Source organism: Helicoverpa zea, chromosome 14, assembly GCF_022581195.2.
Source record: "Helicoverpa zea isolate HzStark_Cry1AcR chromosome 14, ilHelZeax1.1, whole genome shotgun sequence".
NCBI lineage: Eukaryota > Metazoa > Arthropoda > Insecta > Lepidoptera > Noctuidae > Helicoverpa > Helicoverpa zea.
The window spans coordinates 11,943,198-11,966,645 of NC_061465.1; the positions used below are offsets into that span (position 1 = coordinate 11,943,198).

Here is a 23,448-nt window from a genome sequence, read left to right on the forward strand (position 1 = left end):
CGTGTAGACAACACCCACAACTATTTACCTTAAAAGCACAGTTTACCAATTTACCTCCCGTACTCCATTTTAAATCGTAGGTAGATGGCGCCACCATCACGTAAACAGTGCGCTCGTAAAGAAAGTTTTTTGTAAATTAGTAAATAATATTTATATTGCATCTTTCAAGCAGTACTGAGTGTTATTGTGAACAATAACGTATAATAATTGAGCACAAGTGTTATCCTAAAAATAAATACAGTTTTATAAAAGAAACATTAAAGTAATAAAGTGATAGTGTATTTTTTGTAATAACAGTTTTCTTGGTGTCTTGTTCAAGAAACTCAAAACAATTAAGAAGTTTTACATCATAAGTGTACATTAAAACAGTGTTTGTTATCAAACAGTGAATAAAACTTCTTCTGTTGTGAATGAGAAAAAATTAAGACCGTTTTTTTTCTCTCGAGCATTTGAAATCCGTGCCATCGCCTCATGCAGCGCCTCTTGTGAGTAATATCGGAAACACTGCACAAGCTGTTTTACCGACACGGGTTCAACGACACTCGGCGACAGATAGAGAAATTAAGTTGGTTTGGTTTGAACTGTGGAATAAATTTAAAATTAAAAATGAACTTCCTGGAAAACATAACGTTTAGACGCAACCGTGCAAAGTCTGAATCTAATACTAATGATGAAAATGAGATTACTGTTCTAACAGACTCTCCGCTAGATGGCACTGCCACTAGCTTACCGGATATCTCACAAGATGAAGATGACCACATTACTGGGTTGAAATTACAATTGGAGAGATTAACGATGGAACTCAATGGTGCCCATAAAGAAATAGAATCTTTAACTCTAGAAAATATGAACCTTACCCGCCTTAACCAGGAATTACAAAAGCAGAATGAATTATATAAAAAAGTCACATGCTCTCCTATTAAGATAAAGCCGCAAACACCAAAAAATAAAAAAACACGTGCTAAAGCTAACCAGTCTAAAGGTAAACACTTGGAAAACCCTGTCCAGTGCGCAGAATCCTCCACCAGCGTCGAAACAACAATCTTATCAACCAGTGTCAACAATCATCAACAGTTAGATAAAACAATCACAGATGGCGTTAATTTCAATACCGGCAAACTGCAAAGCGATTCTAGAATGCAGTGTAAAGAACAAAAATATGGCAATAAAATTACAAAAAGTAAAATATGTATTTTAAGTACAAATAAAACTAATAAAGTACTAAAAATCGCAGAAGATACATTTCCGAACTATAGTATTTGTCACTACCTAACACCGAACTGTGGTTTAAGAAATCTTATCTCTAATTTAGATCTCAAATTGAAAAAATATACTTTAAATGACTACTGCATAATATTTATCGGTGAAGAAGATTTTCATCGAACACAGAACTATGTCGAACTGACTATCAACATTCGTGAAACACTGTCAAAATTACAACACACAAATATAATTTTATGTGCACCCACTTTTAAACTAAATGAATATTCTACAATGTTTAATTCTAGAATAGAAACCTTTAATAGTCTGCTACATCTGGATGCATGTACATATAATTACGTTTATTTGTTTGATTCTAATTATTATCTTACTTATGATTTTGCTATGTTTAGGAAGAAGAGTAGAACTGTAAATAATCGCGGCATAGCTAATATATTCCGTAACCTAAGTTTAATGATAAGTGAATTTACATTATGTGATGACTTAGATGTGTGTAATGTCCTCTATGAAGTACCAGATGTGGCTGTATCTATAAGCTCGAGTAATAATGAGAATGAACAGTTTTTTCTCTAATAAATATGTCAATATTTTGCACCAAAACATTGCAGGTTTAATAAATAAGTCTGATGATCTCTTAATATGTCTAGATGAGCTATCTAAAAAATATATAAATATTGATATCTTATGTATTACTGAGCACTTTATCATGGAAGGGTATCAGAATCTATTGTATTTACCTAACTATAATCTGGCTGCAATGTTTTGTAGAAATGAAAAGAAACGAGGTGGATCATGCATTCTTATTAAAAACGGTATTCAATGGAAAGAATTACCGAAAGTAGCAAAGTTATCCATTCCTGGCATGTTTGAGTGCTGTGGTGTGGAACTCACCAGCTATAAAATAATAATTGTATGTGTATATAGAATTCCGAACACAAACAACCTAAACCATTGCTTTGATAGACTTGAAACGCTCTTGCAGGAATTACTTCATACACATTGTAAAAACATTATTATCTGCGGAGATTTCAATATAGATGTACTAAAACCAAACAATGTTACGAATGCTTTTGAATGTCTTCTTATGAGCTACAATTTACAACTTGCTTTGAAACAACCCACTCGCATGGCCAGTTTATCGTGTATAGACAACTTTGCGCATAATGTTAAGGCATGTAAGACTGAGGTAGCGGAGCTTGCATTGTCAGACCACACCGCACAGATATTGAAATGTCCAGTACAAAAAACATGTTGTCTCAAATATTGGTACACTAAAAGAAGGGATTATAGCGTAGAGAATATACTAAAATTTAAAAACCATTTAAAAAGTCTCACTTTTTCAGAAGTATATAGCACGGATGATCCAAATGTTGCCTATAATAATTTTATTGAAACTTTCAAGTTACTCTACGAATTGTGTTTCCCAATGACTTACTTAAAAATAAATACAATTAGAAAAACTAAATGGTTGTCAAAAGGGATCAAAATATGCAGCAAAAAGAAAAGGAAACTATTGTGGCAGTATAGGCTTAACCGTAATAAAAGTGATAAAACTAGGCTTGCTATATATTCTAAAGTATATAAAAAAATAATTAATTTGACACAAAAAGCACAAAACAATTATAGTATAAAAACATCAAAAAATAAATCTAAAACCGCGTGGCAAATTATCAATCGTGCGAAGTTTAACGTACCTAGAGCTAATATAAACAAAATTAAAGTAAATAATGATGTCATATCAAATCCCGAAGCTATTGCAGAAGCATTTAATAATTTTTTTATTGACAAAATACAGCCTAAACTTCCTGCCAACTCCAGACCTAAAACAGCTACCTTAGCTTTCAATAATAAATCAATGTTTATGGCCCCTAGCATACCGTACGATATTAAAAAAATCATTATGTCTCTAAATAGTACAAACAGTGTGGGATATGACGGTATCGCTACTAAAATACTAAAACATGTGTCTGATGAAATTTGCGGTCACTTATCACACATAATTAATCTCAGCATTAGCGAAGGTGTGTTTCCTGACGCTTTAAAAGTAGCAATTGTCAGACCACTCTTCAAAAAGGATGATAGAGAGATAATGGAGCATTATAGGCCCATATCACTCATTCCCATAATTGCTAAAGTATTTGAGAAATATATTTACAAGGAATTATATACATTTATTGAAAAAAACAAATTTCTTTGCGAGGAGCAAAAAGGATTTAGACTTGGCAAGACAGTTAACATGGCCATTTATGATTTTTTGTACAATGTTGCAAAGAATGTTGATAAGAGAAAACCGATCTGCGGCCTATTTTGTGATATGACCCAAGCCTTTGACTATGTGCACTATGGTACACTTCTAAATAAACTTGAATCATATGGCATTAGGGGGAATATTAACAATCTTATTAAATCTTATCTACAAAACAGAACCCAAATAACAGAAATAAATAAAATCGATATGAAAAGTAAACATGACATTGTTTATCAATCCACTGAACGTAAAATCTCATTTGGTGTACCACAAGGTAGTGTACTGGGTCCTCTTTTATTCATTTTGTACATAAATGACCTACCGAAATGCATCCCGCAACACTTGACATTATTTGCTGATGATAGCACATTAACGATACCGTGTAATAAACCGGAGACATATGAAAATGATATTAATGAATCTATAAATCAAATAGTAAAATGGCTAGATAACAACAATTTGAAAATTAACTTACTTAAAACTAAAAGAATACACTTTAGTCAACGGATTAATGATAAAAGTAACTTAAATATATTTTATGATAATCAAGCTGTAGAAGAGGTTGATACTACAAAATTTCTTGGACTCCGTATAGATAAAAAACTGAACTGGAAACCCCATATTGATTTTTTGTGCAAGAAATTAAGTAAATCGGCTTACGCCTTACACACACTGTCATGTATAATTGGTGTGGAGGCATTATTGACAGCATATTATGGCTTAGCAGAATCCCATTTACGATACGGCGTCATGTTTTGGGGCAACTCGACGGAAAGGGAAACCGTGTTCAAGGCTCAGAAGAGATGCATACGATCCAGTTTTAAACTGAAACCCACCGACAGCTGCGTACCCTTCTTCAAAAAATATGCTATATTAACTTTGCCATGTATATACATTTTAGAAATAGCAGTCTTTGTCAAATCTAATCCGGATCGTTTCAAACGGTTAGATGACGTAGTTCCTCGTAATAGACGGGACAACAGCAGGGTATGTCTTCATAGTGCCGGAACAGCACTTATGCGCAAAAGTGTCTTCTGTATGGCACCTATAATTTATAATAAATGTCCCAAGGCCTGGAAAGAACTGCCCCTATTGCTTTTTAAGAAGACATTACGTAAATTCTTGGCCTATAAAGCCTACTACAGTATTAATGATTTTTTTAATGAGATGGATTTTACCCTTCCAAGTAGGCATACATAATTTTTAATTTTAAGTGTGTTTTAGATTAGATTTTTGTTTTTTAGTTAGTGTATTTAATTTTTTTTTGTTTTTGCATGCCAATTTGGTAAAATATGGCAGAACCCTATTTATGTGTAACTCCATCATGTATGTACCCATATTTGCAAAATAAATTATCTTTTATCTTTTATCTTTTTTATCTTTTATCGTTCATAATCGATCCCTAGGATCGTGACCTCATGTGTTCGCTTGGCCGATAACTATGCGCTCCACCTCACTATTACTCATACTTAGAGTACCCGCAAACTGAAGACTAAATAGTCGGCCGCCAGTTGATCCGATAGTAGGCATGATTTTTAAACTTGATTTCAACTTTTAGTCGATCTGATACCGGCTAAATACCTAATCTTTGTAATGTGCTGTCTACCATTCATCTTCGTCCTGTGCTTCGGAGGGTACGTTAAACTGTAGGTCCCAGCTGTCATTTCACATCCTTGGCAGTCGTTACGGGTAGTCAGAAGCTAGTAGGTCTGACACCAGTCTAACCAAGGGGGTTGCCAGAGTAACTGGGTTGAGGACGTCAGACAGACAGTCGCATAGTTAGGAAAAGGCTAGGCAGATGATACCATTCATCTGGATGATCTATGAGCCCAAACAAACTATCGGCCGACTAAAAGTTTGCAGTATGCTTGAGCTCCTACTCATGCTAAGTACGCCGCAACTACTTATTACTACTAAGTATAAGTTACGTTCGGGAGTGTCGATAAGTATCAATTTGTAGGCCATAATCATAGGTCGGGAGGTCCTAACATTTCAATGTGCTCTAGTGCTCTTTGACATTAGGGTACACAAAGAAATGATTAAGTGCTAATTTACTCTTTGAGATTTGGTTTGTGAACATAAGGTTGCGCATTCAAAAATGTTGTGTTATTTTATTTTGAAGTATTTTTTTATGGTAATTGTTAGACGTAGATTTGTTTTCTAGTAGCCATAATCTCGTTCTGTATAAGTAATAGGATTTTATCTTTAAACGAAAAACTTTTTATAGTCCCGAAGGGCGAAGACTTTTTATAGTTTACTTATACACACTTTTCTGGAAGTAATACACATTCAAACAATAAAAATAGGGTCAACATTAGTAGCACCAGCAATACAATTGACGATCGTCGAATGACCAAAAAAAAACAAAGAAATAAAAACATTATCAACTCCCAATATTACCTATTGAAGTTAGTCAAAACACTCGATCACTTGACCTTAAAAACTTCACAGCTACGAGCCCCCAAAAGGCTGCGAAAGTAGGTTATTTAATAAATCGCCCTTTCAATCGAAGTCTTATTGTAAATTCTATATTTGACGGGCTCTATTCAATTTTGATGCATTGTTGAGAGTACAATATGGCGTATTGCCTGTCTGGCGAATTTCTGTGATATTTCTTTATTTAATACTGGCCTATTATTGTCCTATTGTAGGGGATAGGTTCCTTTAAAGCACGTAGAAGAGTACATGTTCAGTTCATATTGACGATTTCCTTCAAACTCTAGTGCGAAAACCATTCTTAACTCTGAATAGCTTTTGTAGTATGAAAATATTTTCTTAACTCAATGAGTCTTATTTTAGAACAAAACTAACTGATACTCTTCTCATCCATTGAAGGCTGGTACAGGCCTAGTTGAGCCTCTGCATTTGGCAAGTAAACAACTATCATAAGAGCCTATGTATAAAAGTCATTGAAACTACAATAAATGTTGTATACTATACTTATGTGGATGCATTAAATAGTTTCCTCAGAATGGGGGTGAAACCGTAAAATAACTAAAGGTAAAGAGAGAGAAACCAGGAAATCCAAACTACAAAACAGTGTTAAATAACAATTGGTTAATCTGTAGGTAATTACATAGTAAGTAACTACACTAATACTCCACTATATTTACGAGTTACGAGTAGTAATTGCGCTAGTTAACTGCCTCACCATATACCTAGTAATGAGAGTTCCCACCCTTTACCGTTTGGTAAATGATTCTTAAGTACACCTATGTTTTATGGCCTGTTAAAGTAACTAGTTGTAAGGTATTATTATTATCGTTAGTTGTACCTAGTATATAATTATAACACCTTAGTGTTGGTGAATATTGTTCAAAAGGTTGCAGTTCCTATTTAAGTAATTTGAATTTCATGTCCTATTTAACTATTTTTAGGGTTCCGTACCTCAAAAGGAAAAAACGGAACCCTTATAGGATCACTTTGTTGTCCGTCTGTCTGTCTGTCTGTCTGTCTGTCTGTCTGTCTGTCTGTCTGTCAAGACCCTTTATCTCAAGAACGCGTGGACGTATCAAGCTGAAATTCACATGAAATACTCAGGTCTATTGTCCCTTTAAGCTGTGAAAATATCAAACTTCTAAGCCAAGCCAATCAAAAGATACAGTCAATTATGTCGATATTTTCAACAAATTTTGGACACTCGCAAAGGAATCAAAACCTACAGGATACTTCCCGTAAACTCAGAGTCTTGAAATTTGGCATGAAGCATTGTCATATAATGCAAATATAGGAAAAATTGCGAAAATCTCATTTTTTTAGTTATATAATATAAAAAAAATATTTTAATAAAATGAAACTTACTACCTTATTTCTCACGAACGAATAAAGATATCAAATTGAAATTTATACCAAATACCTAAGTCTATTGTCCCTTTAGGCAGTAAAAAAATCAAACTTCTAAGTTAACGCGATCAAAAGATACAGCAGTTATGCCGACACCTTAGACGAATTTCCGTCACACGCTAGGGAATCAAAACCTACAAGGTACTTCCCGTGAACTCAGAATCTTGAAATTCGCCACGAAGCAGCGTTATATAGTACAGATAAAGGAAAAATTGCGAAAATGATAAATTTGAAGTTACATAAAATATTAAAATATTATTTTTGCTTACACGACATAAAATATTTTTTTAATAATTATAAACTTACTACCTACCCTTTTTTACATGAACGCGTAGAGATATTAAAGTTGAAATTCATATCAAACACTTCTTAAATATAATTGCCTCTAAACTGTGAAAAATTTTAAATCATTCAAAGGTCATTGGGCACCTTAGTATGGAACACGGCGGATACGAACGAAATATAGCACAGTATAATGATAAAGGCTCTGATTTACTATGGCATTAGTCGCATCTATGTGAACCATGGGATTCTAGAGAAAATCAGGTGTAAACATCAAATATTTTCCTCATTTCAATGGGGAATTTAAACGACCAAGTATGACGGATTTGAGAAATCATTTCTTTGTAGTGAAAGAGTATACTCGCCGTTTATTTCCATTGTCATCAGGTCAGGATCTGATGATGGAAATCCTGAGAAATCGAGGGCAACTATCAGAAATTGTAGGCATGCATAGAATTAAAACTTGATTCTCAGATGTATGTCTGGTGATACTATCAAACAGTGAAAGTTTAGAGCTTACCTGATGATGGAGACGTGAGAAAGTCGAGAGAACTCTATGTATATTTAAAAAAATAAAAGATCCCATTAGTAGTGAATTCTCATCACCTAAAATAAAATAAGCTCCAACACTAGGTTACGTTATAAATTGTAAAGGAGTTCCCATAACTATATCTGATCTTTGCTATCGATGCCACAATGGCAGTTAAACCTATCTATGTGGAAAGTCTTCGCCAATACGAATAAAATAAGCCCAAACACGTGGTAGTTGCAACATACCGTTCAGAAGTTCCCTCGACTCTCTGTAGTCTCCATAATCAAATCAGCTCCAAACCTTCACTGTTTACAAGTACCCTCAAAAATACACTCACATGTCTGGTTTTGACTCGATGCGTGACTACAATATTCAAGAGTTGCCATCGATTTCTCAGGGTTTCCAGATCCTCATCAGAACCTGGTCATCCGAATTGGCATGTTCTTTCTTTATGAAAAGTCTTTAACAATAAAAACTAGCATTGCAACCTGTACAATCCTCTGAAACTGCTTGTCTTTTATATTTTTCAAACGATCCTGGACATTCGTCTCCATGGAATTTTAATAAAATATTTATATTCAAAGAAACGTCATACCATTCTCCACGATTTAAAACTACTTTGATTCATGTCCGCCACTTTTTACAAAGCGGGTCAGATATGCCCAATGACCTTTAAGACATAATTAGTTATTTTCAATCAGATTTCTGAATGATGACTATAAAATGTTGTATATAAATAACTTTAATAAAATAACTTTTACAAAGTACTGGCCTACTATTTTAGTTATATTATAAAATAAAATATATTAGCTATTTTGACTCTCACGAAATTACCATAACTATGATTGTTCTAAACTGAACGGTTGGCGCGAGACTCACTTTTTATCTATACAGGATTTGTACGGAACCCTCGGTGCGCGAGTCCGACTCGCACTTGGCCGGTTTATTTTTTATTAATTAATTTTTATTCTTAATCTAACTATGTTTATTCTATCTACTCATTTGTTGCAATTAAAATCATTTGAATTTGCGGCATGTACCTGTCTAGTAGCCTCTGATCGGTTGCCAGTATTTTTGTGTGGTATTTCGTAACTTCCGCTAACTGTTTCATCCAAGTCCCGATAGCTGGTTTTGAGTTATTCCCAATTTGTCATTAGTACCGATTGGTCACCAACTATTTTTTCCATACACCAAATCCCAATTGGTCATTCGAGCAAAATAAATAATTCAATATTTAAATTTTGAGTTTCGTTTCGTCACCCGCATAAAATTTCACTTAGCAGAGTACCGTCAGAAATAAAAGTATTGAAAAAAACAAAAATAATTTGAATCTAGTCAACAGTTGTGTTGCACATTCTGCAGTTTTTTTTTTATTGGACCTTATTCGTATAAACAGAACGTTTCACTTCAATTATCTTCTTAAACTTCTTGTTCTTACTATTTATTTATTTAAAATACTTTTTGCACATTGTACAACGGCGGACTTAACGCCTTAGGCGTTCTCTACCAGTCTACCTTAGGGTGGTGGTGAAATAGACAATTACCATCCATACACAGTTAAGAAAATATATTTATTTTATTTATTTAAATGTGCTTAAGTTTTGGTCACAAATTGTGCTATTTACTGTTTTTCCGGTATTCATTTTTACTAACTCACATGCAAACATTCATTTTTACTAACTCAACAACCAACTAATAATGCATTTACACCACGTGTTCTTTTGCTAATACCGATAATAGTAAATAGTTACTTACACAAAACAATAAAAACAGGACCATACTTTGCCCCTTCTTCTATATTTGGTCTCTTTCTAGAAAACAAAAGGCTTCTGTTTTATTACCTGATTTTATTTTATTTATCGTAAAATCGTGACACTCTTGACTGCTATACTCCTGTAAGTTATGCGGTCCCAGTACACGGTGGGCAGTTCCATGGACACTCGTTGATTGGTATATTACTCATCTGATTTATGCGATCCTGGTATTTTGGTTTTGGCCGTGCGTTGTGTGACGCCGTTGAAATCGCGATTTTATTAATAGCGTCTTGCCATATTCGGAAAAAAACATAACCAACATAAATAAAAAAAAAACATATTACAATATTGTAAAGCTTTTTTTGTTGACAGTACTTTTTACAAAATAAAGTACGGATGACGAATTGAGACTAAGCAAAATAAAATATTTTATCGAATGACAAACTGAGACACGTTTTTTATGGATGCCAAATCACTAAAATGATGAATTGGGCATAACTCCTGCTTTTTATCAGCGGGTAGTCACTATTTTTCTCTTAAATGATACTACTAAGAACAGCTAGTTATGGATATTTTTGTTATAATTGACCACATCAAGTTGGTTATAGGAAATTAGGAAATGGAATAGTGTGGTGGACTTTTGTCCAAGAGTCGACAAACTTGAGGTAGATCATCTGTCGATGCCAACCGCAGAGCATAGTTGTTCCAAAGAAACATTGTTATAGTCAGTGAGTTGCACTTAAGTTTTTGTACCACTTCTGGTTAAGGGATAGGCTTACCGATATCCCATAAGCTTGCATTGTTTCTGATATAATGTCAAATGAGCCACCATTTTGCATTTTAAAATCATATACCATTTAAAATCATAGCCATTGTAATGGCTGCGTGATAGTTCGGTTACTGTGGGCCTCCAGAAGAATTAGATGGGCTTTATAGGATAACAGTCAGACACTTCTGGTCAGGAATCATTTGATGATTTCCCACCTAACAGACTGCGATCACTGGCTTTCTGGATGGATTAATCCAATAATCACAAACAGACAGTTCTATCAAAATTTTATTACAATTAGAATATAGTAGAACGTAACAACCCTACCACAATCCGCAACCGTACCGCACAATCTAATATTATTAATTAATAATCGTATGTAACGATAGATGGCGCTGCGGAAAGTTTCCCCAACAAAGTTACCCGGCGCCTCGTCTAGTTCAAAACTATCGGTATTGCTGTGACGCATTATTTACACCTCAGCTACTTGGATTTCGTTCTGGTTACTACCGAAAACTTGATATGAAGTTAGTAGGTAGGTATTTTGTTTGAAATCTTAGATCGTTTACTGTGTTTATTAGCTTCCTCCAGCAATTTCACCCATCTCCCGTGGCAACTACTCTACGCACTCAAAGATATATCTATAGTTTTTATGATTAACGCGATTAAGCAAACAAACATATAAGTAAAGATGGTCATGTAAACAGGAGAGAACGGCGTACCTATGAAGTGTGTCTCAAGCGCCCATGTTGTGAGCTGGCATCGAATAAGTGTAAAAGGACATTTTTCAAATACTTACCAAAGAAGATGGATCAAAATTGCCCCACGTCCTATAACAATGTGACGTATCTCAAAAAAAAGATAAAAATGTTTAAAAAAATATGGCATACTCTCTAATTCATTTTTTTTACACCTTCATACGAAAAAAATGCTTTAAAAATTGTTCAGGCGCTGTTATGAAAACGTCGTTCATAGAACTATTAATGATCTATTTTATTAAATTGTTTTTTTGTTTGATAGAGTATACCTCACAGGTGGTCCCATAATCATCAGGTCAGGATCAGATGATGGAAACCCTGAGAAATTCAGGGCAACTTTTGAAAGTTGTAGGCATGCGAAGAATAAAAACTTGACTATAAGGTGTATGTCTTATAACAATATGCAACAGTGAAGATTTGGAGCTGACCTGATGATGGAAACGAAAGAAGGTCGAGGGAACTCGACAGCTGAATATGTGAACTACCTCGTGTTTGGGCTTGTATTATTTGTATTGAATAGACCTTTGCAACAGTGAAGGTTTGGATCTGATCTGATGATGGAGACCAGAGAAGAGCGAGGGAACTCGACAACTGAATATGTGAACTACCTCGTGTTTGGGCTTATATTATTCGTATTGATGAGAACTTGCCACTTATGCGGATAGTGACAACTGTGCTTGTCACTGAAAAGCCAAAAATAGGAAGAAGTCGGTGGGGATATAAACTTAGGTACATCCATTAGACACCGACTTCTGAGGTAGTTTACATATTTTGTTGTCGAGTCCCCCCGACCTTCTCTGGTCTTCATCATCGGATCAGCTCCAAACCTTCACTGTTGCAAAGGTCTATTCAATACAAATAATACAAGCCCAAACACGAGGTAGTTTACATATTCAGTTGTCGAGTTCCCTCGACCTTCTTTCGTCTCCATCATCAGGTTAGCTCCGAATTTTCACTGTTGCATAGTGTTATAAGACATACATCTTATAGTCAAGTTTTTATCCTGCGCATGCCTACATCTTTCAAAAGTTGCCCTGAATTTCTCAGGGTTTCCATCATCAGATCCTGACCTGATGATTATGGGACCACCTGTGAGGTATACCCTATCAAATAAAAAAATAATTTAATAAAATAGTCCATTCATAGTTCTATGAACGATGTTTTCATAACAGCGCCTGAACAATTTTTAAAGCATTTTTTTCGTATGAAGGTGTAAAAAAAATGAATTAGAGAGTATGCCATATTTTTTTAAACATTTTTATCTTTTTTTTGAGATATGTCACATTGTTATAGGACGTGGGGCAATTTTGTATGGATTGTGATCCGTCTTCTTATTCACGTCTTTACAGTACTTTCTAGGCCTCCCGGATTCTATTGTTCAAAAGATTATCAATGCGGTCACATCTTCATCAACAAAATATCGCGGTAACCACATAGCAACACAACAGCAGCATAAATATTAATTAAATACCCAGACTACCGATAGATGGCTCCCAACTTCCCAACTCCGAGCAAGTCTGCATATTATTCACCACGCCTACATTTAATTCGGATGCAAGATATTGAGAACTTGCCAAGTCAGAACCGCTAAGAATGAGGGTATTTATGAGATGGTTCTTCAGAAGATAGGAACCTGGAATGTCATAGCTTTGGGGTTTTATGGAGTGACCGCGATTTGGTTGAGTAGTGGTCAGAGATATGAAGTTTTGCTGTAAGACTTTTAGAAGTTATTCTTTATTGTTTTTGTGCATTTCTGTAGTTTATGTTGTCATGAACTAAACCTACATCTTTATAGGTATACTAAGAAAAGTGTCGGTACTACATATTTTTAATTCAAGAAAGGCTAAAGGTAACTCAGAATCATTAAATGGACATGGGATACTTTTATCCCCGTCTGGGTAAGGAAAGTAGATCCATTGTGACGCGAGTGAAACCGCGGGAATGAATGAGAGGCATAATCAAATTATCTAGCTAGTATTGAATCTCCTAAAATGATATAGAGATTTGTCACAAATCCAAAAATAGTTCGCAATAAGGAAAGCACTATTTGGGACAACTTCCTCTAGCCACACAAATCACTCGCAATTACCATCCGATGAGAAAACAAGCCTACTACGCAGGGCCTATTACCTTTCGCTACAATATCGAGTATCGACATCTCTTCGTAAATATTGACTTTGAGAATTCGGCATCGACAGTACAGTTCGACAAATCGAATGCGCCCGCTGGGAAATTAGTCCTCCGAGTTTAGTAGACAATAATACGAATGTGCTCATAGAATTTTGGAGTAACTATAATTTTGAAATGAGATGCCTTTTTAGCCGAGTTCCCAAAAAGAAGGTTCTCAATTCGGATGTTTATTTTTTTGTCTCGATTACTCGATTTCTCGAAGGAAGATTTCAAACAGTTCAAACAAATAATTAGGATGTGGGAAGTAGTTTCTTCAGGAAGGGATAAAAACGACGCACATGGAAAAGTTGATATCAACATAACTGATAAGCACACATCTTCAGAGAACACAACCTTAGTAGCTGTCTATTTTTAACTAAAATGCTTCAGACAAATTCAGCAAAATTCCTGTCTCGTGATTATTTTCTGTCAAAAAGGTCCTAGATATCAAATTTTCTATTCTTTTTACGACTTGCAAAGGTGACTTCTGAAGGACACACGAATACATGAGCCTTAAGTGATAAACCCTTAAGGCATTTGTTCAGATTTTAAAAATCGAGTAACTTCAAAGCGATTTGGTAAAACTTTTTGACTATTTCTTTACTTTCCAAGTTTTTAATGTAAGGTAGAAAGTTCTGTCTAATTCTGACTTTGTTTCGGATCCGATCTGAAAGTGTAATGGTGAAATGAACGAGCTATTATTTGAGTTGTATTCCAAAAAGACTCACTCTTGACTTAAAACAATTTCGTACCATCGGTTACTTTTAAATGGTATTTATTCGAGATTTTTATGAGATAATCGTGTTAAAGTTCTTTCAGGTTTTTCATACTTTTATTTTGCCGCATAGTGTAATTTTACCGACATTCACATATCAAGAAACGTATGGTTATACTTAGGTACTATTCCACTATTCTGTTATGTCATCTAGTTTTCAATTTTCATTTTCTTGACTTAGGAGTGCAAAAAGAATGTCACTTAGTCACACAGAGAAATATAGAAGAAGAAGACAGCTGCCCCCACTATAAATAGAAAAACGTATAGGGCATAAGGATGATTGGTAACTATCTTCTGATTTAAGCAAAAAGTATCAAGTGACTATCAAGACAAAAATACATCAATACGGGTTACAATTTTATAACCAATATTTTTCTCTGTTTCTCACTCAAAATTCGCCTAAAACTTACAAATGGTATGAAATCCGACTCTGAATCCCTCTGCTCAGTGTTTGACTTACCTGCCAGTAAATACAGCAAGAGTTTTGACACGAAAATCCTTTTCCAAATTAGATTTAAAGAGTAACTCGACTACTTGAAGCACAATGGGAGAAAGTGTGACTTTCTCAATGTTGTATGGTTTTGCTATACTTTTGTGTGTTACGTTTTATTTGAAAGAAGTGTATTTTTATTGAGGTATTGTTATTTTTGTGTTGGCTGCTTTTTTTTTTGTTAGAAGTGTAGTGCTTTGATTTAGGTACCTACTTATAAGTAGGTAAAGATTGTCAACCAATATTTGGAAAAGTGATTCATGTGGTTACTTAAGCCATTCCTTAGTGAAGGATTTCTTTGTCAATCCGTCACTTTGCAGCGAGCCATCTGAGAATTCTCTGTAACATAGTGTAAACTGTGGAAGTGCGCCTGAAAAAACTATAATAGCAAAACTCTAAATTGAGTCATGCTATTTTGACCTACAAAAATACACAGATCAGAATTTCCTCTTCATAATTTGTCTACTATCCTTAATAGAACACAACTGTTAATACATTTAATTAAGTCATAGCACGCTGTATTTACTATAACCAAAAGGCCTAATTCAATGCTAGTCACGAAGTTTCACGCAAAACTAAACTCAACTATTAGTTAAAGCTCGACACGAATAATTCATAACAATTGATTTATCTATGGCAAAGCGAAAATCAGCCAGCTCGCCCAGTCATTAGTTTCATCAATCATTTTGTATGGTTAAAACTAGAGGTAGCATCCATCACTTAACGCTGTTCAATGATGGTGCCAAATTGTATTATGAATCTGAAATTATTATTTACTTTATCATTTAGGTATCATCATTAAAAAACCGGCCAAGTGCGAGTCGGGCTCGCGCATCGAGGGTTCCGTACAAATCCTGTATAGATAAAAAATGAGTCTCACGCCAACCGTTCAGTTTACAACAATCATAGTTATGGTCATTTCGTGAGAGTCAAAATAGTTAATATTTTTTATTTTATAATATAACTAAAATAGTAGGCCAGTACCTTGTAAAAGTTATTTTATTAAAGTTATTTATATATAACATTTTATAGTCATCATTCAGAAATCTGATTGAAAATAACTATGTAATTATGTCTTTTAGTCATTCTGTCCCGCTTCGCAAAAAGTGGCGGACATGAATCAAATTAGTTTTAAATTGTGGAGACTAGTATGACGTTTCTTTTAATATAAATATTTTATTAAAATTCCATGGAGACGAATGTCCAGGATCGTTAAAAAAATATAAAATACAAGCAGCTTCAGAGGATTGTACAGGTACTAGTTTTTTAGTTTTAAAGACTTCATAAAGAAGGAAGATGCCAATTCGGACCAGGATCTGATGAGGATCTGGAAACCTTGAGAAATCGAGGGCAACTCTTGAATTTTAGTTTAGTTTATAATCAATAAGAACCCATCTGCCGCATTAGGCACGTCCTGTAAGGGTAGATGTAAGGTTATGTGTATAAATAAAAAAATAAACCGGCCAAGTGCGAGTCAGACTCGCGCACCGAGGGTTCCGTACAAATGCTGTATAGATAAAAAGTGAGTTTCGCGCCAACCGTTCAGTTTAGAACAATCATAGTTATGGTAATTTCGTGAGAGTCAAAATAGTTAATATTTTTTATTTTATAATATAACTAAAATAGTAGGCCAGTACCTTGTAAAAGTTATTTTATTCAAGTTACTTATATACAACATTTTATAGTCATCATTCAGAAATCTGATTAAAAATAACTAATTATGTCTTAAAGGTCATGGGGCATATCTGACCCGCTTTGTAAAAAGTGGCGGACATGAATCAAAGTAGTTTTAAATCGTGGAGAATGGTATGACGTTTCTTTGAATATAAATATTTTATTAAAATTCCATGGAGACGAATGTCCAGGATCGTTTGAAAAATATAAAAGACAAGCAGTTTCAGAGGATTGTACAGGTTGCAATGCTAGTTTTTATTGTTAAAGACATTTCATAAAGAAGGAAGGTGCCAATCCGGATGACCAGGATCTGATGAGGATCTGGAAACCCTGAGAAATCGAGGGCAACTCTTGAATATTGTAGGCACGCATCGAGTCATAACCAGACATGTGAGTGTATTTTTGAGGGTACTTGTAAACAGTGAAGGTTTGGAGCTGATTTGATTATGGAGACTACAGAGAGTCAAGGGAACTCCCGAACGGTATGTTGCAACTACCACGTGTTTGGGCTTATTTTATTCGTATTGGCGAAGACTTTCCACAAAGATAGGTATGACTGCCATTGTGGGATCGACAGCTAAGATCAGATATAGTTATGGGAACTCCTTTACAATTTATAACGTAACCTTGTGTTGGAGCTTATTTTATTTTAGGTGATGAGAATTCACTACTAACTTGGGTTAAAGCAGCCATTGCAGGAATGGGATCTTTTATTTTTGAGGGATTAATCACCTAAAGAGCCCCAGTTTCAGGTTTTTTTCGAAACCGCCTTGAAGTGTCGGTCTAAAATGGTACATTAATAAAGTACATTACTAAGCTTAAACATACATGCACAGGAATATAATGAAGTACTTACTTACTAGGGTTTACACACACTACAGCCTGACGACTTGTAGCTGTCGAATTGTAACAACGACTTCTAGAGAGTAGGATTCGGGGCTGCTGGCTTTACGTTTCTAGAGCCTTGACAAAAGTGTAATTCTGTCCCTTTCTTTGTTTTATAAAGTCGGCATTATTTTATTTTGTAGCATTTTACAAACAAATCCAACTTCAAACATATAAAAAAGCAACAAGAAAACAAAAGCAAGAAAGAAATTAAAAAGATGTTAGGTGCATCGGTCTAGAAGTCGGTGTCTAGAGGATGCATCTATATTTATTTAACCACCGAGATCTAGACCGATGCATATAAACAGTTTTCTTGTTGTTTTAGAAGTTGTTTTTTTTTTGTAAAAAGTTTTTATTTTTAACTTTTGTGAAAAGTTCTCGTCAATACGAATAATGTAAGCCCAAACACGACGTAACTAAAACATACCGAGTTCTCTCGACTTTCTCACGTCTCCATCATCAGATAAGCTCTAAACCTTCACTGTTTGATAGTATCACCAGACATACATCTGAGAATCAAGGTTTAATGCCTACAATTTCTGATAGTTGCCCTCGATTTCTCATGATTTCCATCATCAGATCCTGACCTGATGACAATGGAAATAAACGGCGAGTATACTCTTTCACTACAAAGAAATGATTTCTCAAATCCGTCAAACTTGGTCGTTTAAATTCCCCATTGAAATGAGGAAAATATTTGATGTTTACACCTGATTTTCTCTAGATTCCCATGGTTCACATTGATGCGACTAATGCCATAATAAATCAGAGCCTTTATCATTATACTGTGCTATATTTCGTTCGTATCCGCCGTGGGTATGGTTTTCATACTAAGGTGCCCTTGAATGACCTTTGAATGATTTAAAATTTTTCACAGTTTAGAGGCCATTATATTTAAGAAGTGTTTGATATGAATTTCACTTTTTATTCAAAACTTTAATATCTCTACGCGTTCATGTGAAAAAAGGGTAGGCAGTAAGTTTATAATTATTAAAAAAATATTTTATGTCATGTAAGCAAAAATAATATTTTAATATTTTATGTAACTTCAAATTTATCATTTTCGCAATTTTTCCTTAATCTGTACTATATAACGTTGCTTCGTGCCGAATTTTAAGATTCTGAGTTCACGGGAAGTACCTTGTAGGTTTTGATTCCCTAGCGTGTGACGGAAATTCGTCTAAGGTGTCGGTAAATCTGCTGTATCTTTTGATCGCGTTAACTTAGAAGTTTGATTTTTTCATTGCTTAAAGGGACAATAGACCTAGGTATTTGGTATAAATTTCAATTTGGTACCTTTATTCGTTCGTGAGAAATAAGGTAGTAAGTTTCATTTTATTAAAATATTTTTATTATATTATATAACCAAAAAAATGAGATTTTCGCAATTTTTCCTATATCTGCATTATATAACAATGCTTCATGCCAAATTTCAAGATTCTGAGTTTACGGGAAGTACCCTGTAGGTTTTGATTCCTTTGCGAGTGTCGAGAATTTGTTGAAAATATCGACATAATCGGTTGTATCTTTTGATTGGCTTGGCTTAGAAGCTTGATATTTTCACAGCCTAAAGGGACAATAGACCCGAGTATTTCATGTGAATTTCAGCTTGATACGTCCACGCGTTCTTAAGATAAAGGGTCTTGACAGACAGACAGACAGACAGACAGACAGACAGACAGACAGACAGACAGACAGACAGACAGACGGACAACAAAGTGATCCTATAAGGGTTCCGTTTTTTCTTTTCGAGGTACGGAACCCTAAAAAGAATATTGTTGGCACGCATCAAGACAAAACCAGACATGTGAGTGTATTTTTGAGGGTACTAGTAAACAGTGAAGGTATGGAGCTGATTTGATTATGGAAACCACAGAGAGTCGAGGGAACTCCTGAACGGTATCATGTTGCAACTACCATGTGTTTGGGCTTATTTTATTCGTATTGGCGGAGACTTTCCACATAGATAGGTTTGACTGCCATTGCGGGATCGATAGCAAAGATCAGATATAGTTATGGGAACTCCTTTACAATTTATAGCAGTAACCTTGTGTTGGAGCTTATTTTATTTTATGTGATGAGAATTCACTACTAACTTGGGTTAAAGCAGCCATTACAGGAATGGGATCTTTTATTTTTGAGGGATTAATCACCTAACGAGCCCCAGTATCAGGTTTTTTTCGAAACCGCCTAACAACTTGTAACTGTCGAATTGTAACATTGACTGCTAGAGAGTAGGATTCGGGGCTGCTGGGTTTCTAGAGCCTTGACAAAAGTGTAATTCTGTCTCTTTCTTTGTTTTATAAAGTCGGCTTTATTTTATTTTGTAAATAGTTCTCATTTAGTTTATATATCTCAATACCCATATTTCCAGTCGTAACTTGTAATGGTGGGTCGACCATTAGGGTGCTGATAATGGTCTTTATTAAAATGACAAAAAAGCATTTTACAAACAAATCAATTTCAAACATATAAAAAGGCAACAAGAAAACAAAAACAAGAAAGAATGAAGAAGGTGCATCGGTCTAGAACTCTACTCTTTCAATACAAAGAAATGATTTCTCAAATCCGTCAAACTTGGTCGTTTATATTCCCCATTAAAATAAGGAAAATATTTGATGTTTAAACCTGATTTTCTCTAGATTCCCATGGTTCACATTGATGCGACTAATGCCATAGTAAATCAGAGCCTTATATCATTATGTTTAAACATCAAATATTTTCCTTATTTCAATGGGGAATATAAACGACCAAGTTTGACGGATTTGAGAAATCATTTCTTTGTATTGAAAGTGTGCTATAATTCGTTCGTGTCCGCCGTGGGTATGGTTTCCATACTAAGGTGCCCAATGACCTTTGAATGATTTAGAATTTTTCACAGTTTAGAGGCAATTTTTAAGAAGTGTTTGATATTAATTAACATTTTATGTAACTTCAAATTTATAATTTTGGCAATTTTTCCTTTATCTGTACTATATAACGTTGCTTCGTGCCGAATTTCAAGATTCTGAGCTCACGAGAAGTACCTTGTAGGTTTTGATTCCCTAGCGTGTGACGGAAATTCGTCTAAGGTGTCGGTATAAACTGCTGTATCTTTTGATTGCGTTAACTTTGAAGTTTGATTTTTTTACTGCTTAAGGGGACAATAGACTTAGGTTTTTGATATAAATTTCAATTTGATACCTTTATTCGTTCGTGAGAAATAAGGTAGTAAGTTTCATTTTATTAAAACATTTTTATTATATTATATAACTAAAAAAATGTGATTTTCGCAATTTTTCCTATATTTGCATTATATGACAATGCTTCATGCCAAATTTCAAGATTCTGAGGTTACGGGAAGTATCCTGTAGGTTTTGATTCCTTTGCAAATGTCGAAAAATTGTTGAAAATATCGATATAATCGGCTGTATCTTTTGATTGGCTTGGGGTAGAACTTTGATATTTTCACAGCTTAAAGGGACAAGAGACTTGAGTATTTCATATGAATTTCAGCTTGATACGTCCACGAGTTCTTGAGATAAAGGGTGTTGACAGACAGACAGACGGACAACAAAGTGATCCTATAAGGGTTCCGTTTTTTCCTTTTGAGGTGGAACCCTAAAAATATTAGATTTCATCCTCCGAGCCTTTTTCCCAACCATGTTGTGGTCGGCTTTCAGTCTAACTGGATTCAGCTTAGTAAAGCACTGTTACAAGAAGCCACTGCCTACCTGACCTCCTCAACCCAGTTACCCGGGCAACCCGATACCCTTTGGTTAGACTGCTGTCAAACTTACTGGCATGCTGGCTTCTGACTACCCGTAACGACTGCCAAGGATGTTCAATGACAGCCGGGACCTACAGTTTAAAGCGTCATCCGAAACACAGTCAATGGTGTCTAAAATTTAAAATATTAGATACATACTGTAAATGCGAAAGCAAGTCGGTCGGTCCCTGCAAGCTTTTCACACCCACACAACTAAACCAGTTTCAGTAAAAGATAATAATTACTTTCAATTAGTCTAATGAGAGCCTGTAAAAGGGCCAGTGGCTATTTTAAGGGCTGAATCCAAACCTGAAAAGGACATAGGAACTTTAGCATTTATTTTATAAGTAATGTTCTAACTGTCATTCAGTTGTTTTTAAAATATACCAAGAAAGAAATTGATGATGATTGTTTGGTAAATTTAGATATTGCAGCCTATTTCCCAACCCGCGAACTTGCACTTAACTTTTACCTCCAAAATTGTTGCAAGATTTTCTTTCAAAGCCTTTAAATATTTGAACGAAAAGATTATATCTAAAACTATTACAGAACATTGCCTATTTACATACCTACGTAAAGAGGTTTCTAATCTAATCAGAAAAGTTAAATTTTATCTTTATTCTTGAAACAGAATAGGTAAGCAGTAAAAGTAACAAAATTAGATTATAATATTATCTCTTATTTACATTTTTACAAGCTATTTGAACCTGAAATCTCTAGAACTTTTATTGGATTGGTTTTTGGTAGTTCAACTGCCTATGGCTGTTAGAATAAGTATCAAAAGTAAATAACATGTATTTATGATTTTAGAGAAAACTATTTTCGATTGTAAAATGTTGTACATATTTATGATGCCAATCACAAAAAAAAAAAATTCTAATAAAAGCGCAAGAAAGCGTTTTCATCAACCACCTGCCCTTATCCCAATGTTATTTAGGGTCAACGCAGCTTGTCTTCTTAATCTATACTCACCTATCGAACGTTATTTCCCGAAGTTAAAGCACAATTCCTTATAACATTTCTTTGTCTTTATGGTAAGTATCCATTTTTTGTCTGTGTGGTAAAAACAAAAAAACTTTTTCAGAACAACGGGATTTTCTATCCACGCAATAATTCAAATGGCCATTCAAATTCATATATTCCAAACAAAATCCATGGCTTCCCATGAAACGAGGATATAGCAAACGCTATGAGTATAAATTCGTCACAATTTGGGACACTGTCACAAACTGTATTTATTGGGCCACCCTTTTCAACTGAAACCTTTGTTTAATATCCGCCTGAACAGTCAAAGAACTCCTAATATATATACGCACTTCTTTTTTTACATTATTATATGGGAGTTCTTTTGATACACAATGTTGGTAATTTTAATGCTAAATTATTTGTTTTTGTGAATTTGTGAAGCAATTTTGGTGTAATAGAAATGTCTTGAATATTTCAGAAGTTGTGTTTCTATTTTTAGAAAAAATGTTGCTATGTCTGGAGACGTTAGTTGTTCCTTTTCGCTCTCACTTAGATCAGATACCTATCGGGTTAGTTAGTTGAAGTGATAAGCAAAAATATATAAACGGGACCAGATACACGGAAGAAAATTTTCTCAGCCGGTAGGTAAATTGGATACCATTGATTAAGAAGAAGAATCGATGAAGGAATGCTAATTGACTGTCCTAGCTCTAGGTAAAAATCTGAACTGAAACAGATGGGGCTGACTATATGAAAAAATTAAGATGAATACAGTAATAATAATTTATTATAGGTACCTACTTTTTATCCCGGTGATAAAAATGCCATCGACTCGCGATTGAAACCGCGGGTAATAGCTAGTATTTTATAAAAGTCCTTTACAATATAAGCCAAAATTAACAAAAGAATTTTCAAACATTTTGAATCACAAAATAGTTTTTGGAACAACTTTTATTTTTAACTTTGAGGGACCATTCGGACTAGACTGGGTTTTAAAAGTTTTCGACTCTAAATAAACACCTCTATTTTTCTGTGTTCAGATTTCGCCTGGAACTGTGAGAGGATTTTTTCCATTCCACTATTTTAAAACCAAGCAGTGGAATGAAAATGGTTTCACGGATCCCACTAAATCTTGTTCTCATTGATACAAACTTCAAAATAATCATTTTTCGATGATAATACAGAATGAAACATGCAAACATATCCTACTATCCTACTAATGTTATAAATGTGAAAGATTCTGAGAATGTTTGGATGTATGTTTGTTATTCTTTCACGCAAAAACGGCTGGATCGATTTGATTGAAATTTTTGTATGTAGAAAGGTGATACCCT

The 23,448-nt window shown here is 34.5% G+C and overlaps 1 long non-coding RNA gene across 1 annotated transcript; it reads right to left on the reverse strand.

Annotated features, from left to right (window-relative positions):
• Positions 1 to 263: 263 nt before the first annotated feature.
• Positions 264 to 4,858, reverse strand: LOC124636457. Its single transcript, XR_006985131.1, has 2 exons — positions 2,055 to 4,858; positions 264 to 581 (listed from the first exon to the last, which is right to left on the reverse strand). It is a non-coding gene; the product is annotated as an uncharacterized LOC124636457 (long non-coding RNA).
• Positions 4,859 to 23,448: the final 18,590 nt, after the last annotated feature.